The 7,602-nt window shown below is 40.3% G+C and overlaps 1 long non-coding RNA gene across 1 annotated transcript; it reads right to left on the minus strand.

The window, feature by feature from the left end:
- Positions 1–398: 398 nt before the first annotated feature.
- LOC104862708 lies at positions 399–2,931 on the minus strand. Its single transcript, XR_780412.2, has 3 exons — positions 2,859–2,931; positions 1,152–1,377; positions 399–545 (listed from the first exon to the last, which is right to left on the minus strand). It is a non-coding gene; the product is annotated as an uncharacterized LOC104862708 (long non-coding RNA).
- Between the last annotated feature and the right edge of the window lie 4,671 nt (positions 2,932–7,602).

Raw genomic sequence — 7,602 nt, forward strand, 5'->3', positions numbered from 1 at the left:
TTCTTCCCCACAGGACCATGTAATCAGTCACTTAGGGGACAATGAGATGGAGAGGAAGAGGCCAAGAGAGTGTCAGATTATGGCAAGGTACACGGGAAAGCTAGTCATCACAAGAATGCTATTGTTGTAATTGTGAATGTATAGAGTTCCTGATCGGCTTGCTACATATGTGAATTAAAGAGCCCTCTTAGAAAGGATGGTAGAGGCCACTTTGTCCACTGAAACATACAGGAAGCATTTGATCTTCCAGGTGTTTCCATAGAAACACATAAAACACCAGCCAAAGTGATGCCAGGCCCTTTAATACAATTTTCCATTGCCTGTGATTTTAAACATCAGATTTTATTTTTTTTTCCAGTTCAAGATTATGATTTTCTTCTTGAAGTTAACTGGTGCCCTTGCTTCCACAGACTCCAGGGTGTAGCTCATTGAAGTGCAGAATATAAGAAACCACTGCTTTAGAACAATGCATCTTGATTCTCCCATTTCTATGATATGTGGCTCTCAGCTCTAACACAGACATCCCCAGGTTATTAATTAGATACCTGTGTAGGGACCGAAAGAGACAAAATTACCCTAGCGGTATTGAAAATTAGGACTTAACATGCAACGTGCCTGAGAGGAATTTCTATGGCCCACCAGGCCAAGAGATCGAACTTGGGATACATAGTCAGTAGCTTTTCCTGCTGTGTCCTGGTGAAAAGCTCTCCGTGGCTCTTTGATCTTTTCTTATTGCTTTTATCTCATTCGAAAATGCAAAATCTTTTATTCCAAGGCTGGTTTTTTCCTTTGAGGCACCAGCCTCATCCCCTTCTTTCAGTTACTTAGATATCACGACCGGTCAGTGCGACACAAATACGGTGTGTGTGCTGGGTGCACGTTCACTAGTGGCTCGATGCGTGACTGCAGTGGCGAGGCTGGACAGCTCTCACTCTGTGCAGGGTGCGGGGGAGGGGCAGGATGGAGGCACCGCTGATGCAGCACCCTCGGGAGAGAAGGACAGGGCCTGAGGCAGGTGGGGAAAGTGTAGGAAATGGATGCCGTGGAGCAAACCCTGCGCTCCGCCCACAGAGACCACCTGGGCTGGCACGCCAACCGCCTCATACTCTAGGCTAAGCATTGCCGCTGAGAAGATCAGCACACCACTTCACCTCCTGGAGCCACAGTCCTTTTCTCTCTCTTCTGTCAAATGAGGTGGTCGGAACTGCTGATTTCCATCTCCTGCTCCAGCCATTCAGCCCGGTTCTCTGCAGGAGGGGCCATCGGAAGATCCTCGGAAATTCACCGGGTGAATTCTTCCTTCCGCTCCTCCCTGGAAGCTGACTTTGGAAAGCGCTTGTTCCTTTTCTTGGCTCATCTTCCGGAGGTGGCATTCACCTGGGAGCATATAACATAGGGGTCCTTTTACTCATTTTCCCAGGAGGATGGCCAGGCAAAATAAAAGGAGTGGATAATATACAAAGCTGAAGGGATACATTTTTAAGCTGATCTCATACAGCTTGGTGACTAGAGTAGGCTGGGGATGGTAGGAGGAATAGAAGTTGGGGAACTGCTGGTCAAAGGCATCTGGTGTGAATCTGCATGGCAGGGTGAATGCAGGAAACAACTGTGTGCCATATATTTGGAAGGGCCGGAAGTAGAAGCCCGACCTAAGCAACAGTGACTCAGTGGGACTCTGTCTCCAAATAAAAAGTAAAATAAAAGAGGCCGTGGATGTGGCTCACTGAAAAGGCCCTCAGTTCAATTTCCACTACCACACACATGCCAAAAAGAAGAAAGGCCAGGATAAAGGACTTTCAAAGTTCTCACTCCCAAAACGATAAATGATGAAGGAGTCAGACACGCTTACTTCCTTTTTTTTCTTCTTTTTTTTTTGGAGACAGGGTCTCACTGTGTAGTTGAGACTGACCTGGAACTTACTATGTAGTCCAGGCTGGTCTCAAACTCACAGCAATCCTCCTGCCTCAGCCTCCTGAGTGCTGGGATTACAGGTGTGAGCCACCATGCCTGACTAGACATGCTTACTTCTATTTGAACATTGTGAAATGTACACAGACAGAAAAAAAGAAAAAAAATCACGTGAGCAGATACGTGCAATTTGCAATTTTGTTTTTGTAGATGAGACAAAAATGAAATTTAATTTACATTTTTATAAAAGTAAATGTCTTAAATCAATATGGAGAGACCTCAAAGAACTAGGATTAGAGGTCCCATTTGACCCAGCCATCCCACTGCTGGGTATCTTTCCAAAAAAGTTAAAAGAATTATACCACAGTGATATATGCTCACCCATGGCTATACAGGCACAGTTTGTAGTAGCTAAAGCTTGGAAACAGCCCAACTGCCCATCAACTGGAGACTTGATAAAGATAATGTGTTTTTTCTATAAAATGGAGTACTACTCAGCCATAAAGAATCTAGAAATCATTCATAGAAACTAGTCATTCATAGGAAAATGTATTCATAGTGAGGCCATACTCTTCGGTGAAATAAATAAGACACATATGTGTAAATACGAGTCTCTCTGGTGTGAAAAATGAAAGATGTAAATTGTATAACTGATGATTAAAATAGGAAGAAAGGGGCTAAAGGTGTAGGGGAAGTGGGAAGTGTAGGGAAACGGAAATAAGGGACAAGAAAAAATATAAGAAAAGGAAAAAATGGAAACATAGTCTTTTTAAATAGGAGAGGGTGGAAGGGGTGAAAGGAGGGCAGGAGTATGGGGACAAATGAGAACCAAGATCTTTCATGTAAAGGTACAAGTTCCCAATGATGATGAGCGTAACTGTACTCTATACTTAAAAAGTACCAATAAACAATAAGATTAAAAGAAAAAAGTAAATTTCTTAGATATTGACCCTGGCCAATTCTCCATGCGTTCCTCTTGACCTGCAATGGCTGATCTAATTCAGTCTTATGTTAAGACAAAATCTGAGCCCCGTGTAACGGTCGCCCCTACCCTCTCCACCTAAGGCCTCACGTAAGCGTCCTTCGCTTGCCCTTGGGAGCATGCGCACCAGAGGTCTCTGTTGGGAGTGTGCCTTCCCAGGCTCCCTCTGACCTCGTCCTTCACTGGCGCACTGCTGTCAGCTCTAAGGAGGCATTTTGGATGAATATTTAAGAAATTCTGTTTTTCACACAGTATTTTTTTTTTTCTTGGCATCTTAGGTGGGAAAAAAAACCCTTATGGACCTCCTCAATCCCGTGTCTGGCAGATTTGCCTAGCACAGACTAGGGGGAGACCTAATCAGCCTGAGTCGGGAGGGACACATTGCTCTGGAAAGAGATCACTCTGGAGCTTCTGCTCTTATACTGTGGAATCGATAAGCCACACGAGAATAAGAAATTGAGTGGAAAGGAAGGCTGCGCTGGCCATGCTGAGGTTAAATAAAGGACACTCAAAGAATTTCTTTCCTGGTCCTCTTAAATATTCAGCTTACTCTGTGCTCGCACAATAATGAAATTCCATGGCTCAGGGTAAAAAATGACCTCTTGTCCGGATCCACTTTAAGGAAAAAAAAAGAGATATAAGTTGATATATTTCCCCACTGTGCTTGCCAAATATTAAACACTAACTCTGAAAGCGATAAAGGGATGGACGTCCCAGGTACCAAACTTACGCAATGTGCCCCTGGATTTTAGCTCAGACAGTGTAAATGGAGAACCATTAAATGACTTGGATCATGCAGAAACACCCAGAACACTGGTAAAGCTGCACTATTTATTAGAGATATTTCCGAAAACGATGTTTCCAAGAGCAGCTCCAAGGGAAAAACAGAGATTCGGATCCTTGGTTGAGTGAATTTATCTGAGTGGCAGAAAACTCGCAGCCCTCCTCTTCCTGCCTCCTGGGACTCATAACTATCTTCTGAAAGCAGCAGGGATTATCTAAGAGGGAGTTGGGCACTGATGCCCTCAAACTGAAGAACTTAATGTAAGTTATTGAGAACTGGTAATTTCATATCACCTTCCAAAATCTAATGAATGGCTTCATGTGCTGTTTGTTGGTGTGTGTGTGTGCGTGTGTGTGTGTAAAACAGCTTTGCTGACATTTAATTTACATGTCATAAAATCCATCCATTTACAGTATGTAATTTCTTATTTTTAGTATATTTAGTTACATTTTATTTTAAGATGTTAGAGAGGAGGATTCAGTAACCAATAACCAACACCCATAAAGTTTCAAGTAATCAAGATGAGTAAGCGCTAAGAATTTGCTCTACAATATTTTACCTCTACTCAACAATACCGTATTCAAAATTAAAATTTGTTTCAAAGGTGTATGTATTAGTCAGCTTCCCTGTTGCTGGACACAATGCCTAACACTCACAACTATAAAGGGAAGAGGTTTAATTTGGCTTATGACTTTAGAGAATTCAGTTCATAGTTCATGGTATCTGGTTCCAAGGAAGACACAGCCTAGAAGAAGAGTGTGGTGAAACAAAGATGCTTAGTTCATGGCAGCCAGGAAACAAGGCAGTGTCAGAGAGGAAAGGGCAGGGATCCAGTAGAGACCCAAGATCTCACTTAACAGGACCCACAGACACAGCCAGAAGTGTGCTCCTCCAATCCCCTGGGCAGCTACCAAACAATTAAACTGACATAGGGTAGAGCCCACGTTAAATGTTCTTCCCACCAGAAGATAAAAATTGTTTTAAAAGAATGTTTCAGTTAATTTGCATTTTTTGCATTTCCATGTAAATTTTTGCCTCAGCTTATTTATTTCTGAAGCAAACCAGCTGGCACTTTGACAAACTGGTTTGAATCTGTAGATTCAAAGGAACTATATCATCACTTAAATAATATACAGTCTTGTCACCCATAAACATAAGATCTCTTTCCACTTGTGTAAATGTTCTTTCATTTCTTCCAACAAATTGTGCGTTTTGGTGGATGTCTTGCATCTCTTTTAAGTATAATTCTATAATGATTTTTTTTTTTTTGTACCAGGGATCGAACTCAGGACCTTGGGCTTATGAGGCAGGCGTCGCGCCCCTGAGCTAAATCCCTGCACTCTTCTTTTAAGTATAATTCTAAATATTTTATTGTTACCCATGATACTATAAAAGAAAATTCTAATTTCATTCACCAAAATTTCCTTGCCCTTCCCTATAAAAAGAAACAGACAAAAGAAGAAAATGAACTTAATTGAAATGATGAGTGACATGTAAGGATGCTGTCTTAATGTCTGAACTATCTCAGTGATAATGAGGACATTCAGAGGACTATGGCGAGGGATTGCTGCCTTTCTCCCTTGAGTTCCCCAAGAACCAGTTCCTCTATACCCACCTGTAGCTGTTATCACCAGTGTTTTATGTTCTTCTATTTAGAAAACAAAGAAAATGTCTCAGTACGTACAGCCTCTTGCTCCATGCTTGGAAACAAAGGGTCGTTTTAGTTCACACCCTGCCACAGAGAGAGAAGCAACTGTTAAATCTGTGCCAAGGAATTTGAAAGTTGCTGACCTTAATATCTGCATTCATTTTCAAGCCTTGTGATTGCCTACATTACAAAGTCTATACCATAATCTTCAGTTTATATAGAGAGAACTCAAGTAATTCAACCAAAGCAATAATGATAGCAGAGCCTATATTTGAGTTAAGTTCTGTTTGCTTTCTTTCCTTTATGAGAAGAGCAGCAGGAGCCATGCCACCAGGCTGGCTCCAAGACCCCCCAGTGAAGAAGTAATCATGGAGAGTATCTAAAGGACATATGTGTTGCAGAAAGAGCTGGTACCTGTCCCTTCAGATAGACATTCAGCCTCTTAGCAGAAACAAAAGCATTTGTTAGTTTTGGGGTCTTATGGATGGAACCCAGGGCTTCAGGGATGCTAGGCAAACTCTGTATCACTGAACTGCAACTTCAACCCCAGAGGCAAAGTTTAGAGCTTATCCTTAAGATACTGAATTTTTCTCTCATATGAAATATGTTCATATGAGCTCACTGTTTTAATTTTTCTAATAAAATACATTATTTCCATGCAGGATCATGAAGCATTCTCACTAAAATATGATGATCAAAGGTTACTGTGAACAATCTTGTAGCCAATGAAGGAGTCCAGATCTTTCAGGTAGTGCGGTGTAAGGGATAGAAGCCCAGGACACCCAAACTGCATTTCTGCATCCTAAAAATTGGGAAAAGCCTAGAAAAATTATAACCAAAGGCCTATGGTGTTTAATATGTCATTTGAAAAAAAGTGATAAAGAAAAATCATTGGAAAAGAAATCAAGTTGCCTTAGTTTTTGGAATAGTTCAGACCAAATTTAATCCAGTGTGCACGTTCAATTTTAGGAAAATATGTGGCAAAAAAACAAAACATCATAGAAATAAAAAACTAACACAAAAAAGTGCTTTATCGGAAATAACTTTAATTTCAGAAAAAGAGACTGTGACAGACAAAAATATTTTTATGAGGCAGGAAGCACTCAAAAATGTAATTATGGCGATGCATGAGACTAAAATTGGAAATGAAGTTGGAGGTTCCCCAAGAAAATAACATTGCAACAGCCTAGCACTCAGGTTATACGATAGTTGTGGAAGATTTTTGTATTAGTGGATTTTTAAAAATAAGCCAGATGGAATACAAGATTTTTAAATAGGCCTTTCGAATACTTGAAAGACATTTATAAAGGAAACATTGTAACTTTGTGGGAACAACAAAATGAATTGTTAGGTTTAACAAAAGCAGAAAGGCCACCCACTATTTAGGGCTGAAAATTCAGTAATATTCACAATAATGACCACTTACTGAATGCTTAATTATACTGTGCTAGTTCCTATGGTGCTACTGACAGTAACAATACTGGCAGTTATGAATAGACAGGTGGACAAAATTATGATTTGACTGCAGAATAAATTAATAAAATATTGTGTGAGTCTTAGTACAGAAGAAATGATCCTTTGGATGTAGGTCAAGTTTACTAAGTTATCTCCATGAGACTTAACTCATTTCCTTTTTGATAGCAACCACAATTAGAGACAAAGAAATAAGGTAGAAAAACATAATCTGCTGGACACTGGTAAATGTCAACACAGCCACACACAGTGTGTCTACGACAAAACCTTTGAAGGTCATAAACAGTAAAGCCCTAGACTTTTAAAAAATAGTCAGCACAGTAATTATTGAACTGCGTAGTGCACAATACTGAAAATGCTAATGAAAGGCAATTATGTATGTGAATTTCAAATCATTAAATTAAGCACATTTTCCAATAAATGTTAGCACCCTTCTCTAGAATGTGTGTGTTTGTGCATGTTTCTAATGAGACAGGATAATGACAAACAAACAAATATGTGTTCAGAGGAGAACATCTGGGAATCACAGTGGTAGACGGCTACCCCTTCCCTTTGTCACTCTGTTTGAGAGCAAAACCCGTCGTACATTTTGGAAATTATGTATTTTGCCGGACCATGAAGGTGACTTCCAAATTGGAGGCTGCAAATCATCATCGCTAAAAATACAGATATGTTTATTTATAACTCCTTTATTTTTCTTGGATTTTAATATGCTTAAGGACCAGCACAGCATTTGAAATCCTTTGAAAATCTCAGGACCTCAATCAAGGAATGCACTCTGTGGTGGCTTCATACATATTTATTGAC

Source organism: Fukomys damarensis, unplaced genomic scaffold (assembly GCF_012274545.1).
Source record: "Fukomys damarensis isolate Sample0158 unplaced genomic scaffold, DMR_v1.0_HiC HiC_scaffold_17, whole genome shotgun sequence".
Classification (NCBI taxonomy): domain Eukaryota; kingdom Metazoa; phylum Chordata; class Mammalia; order Rodentia; family Bathyergidae; genus Fukomys; species Fukomys damarensis.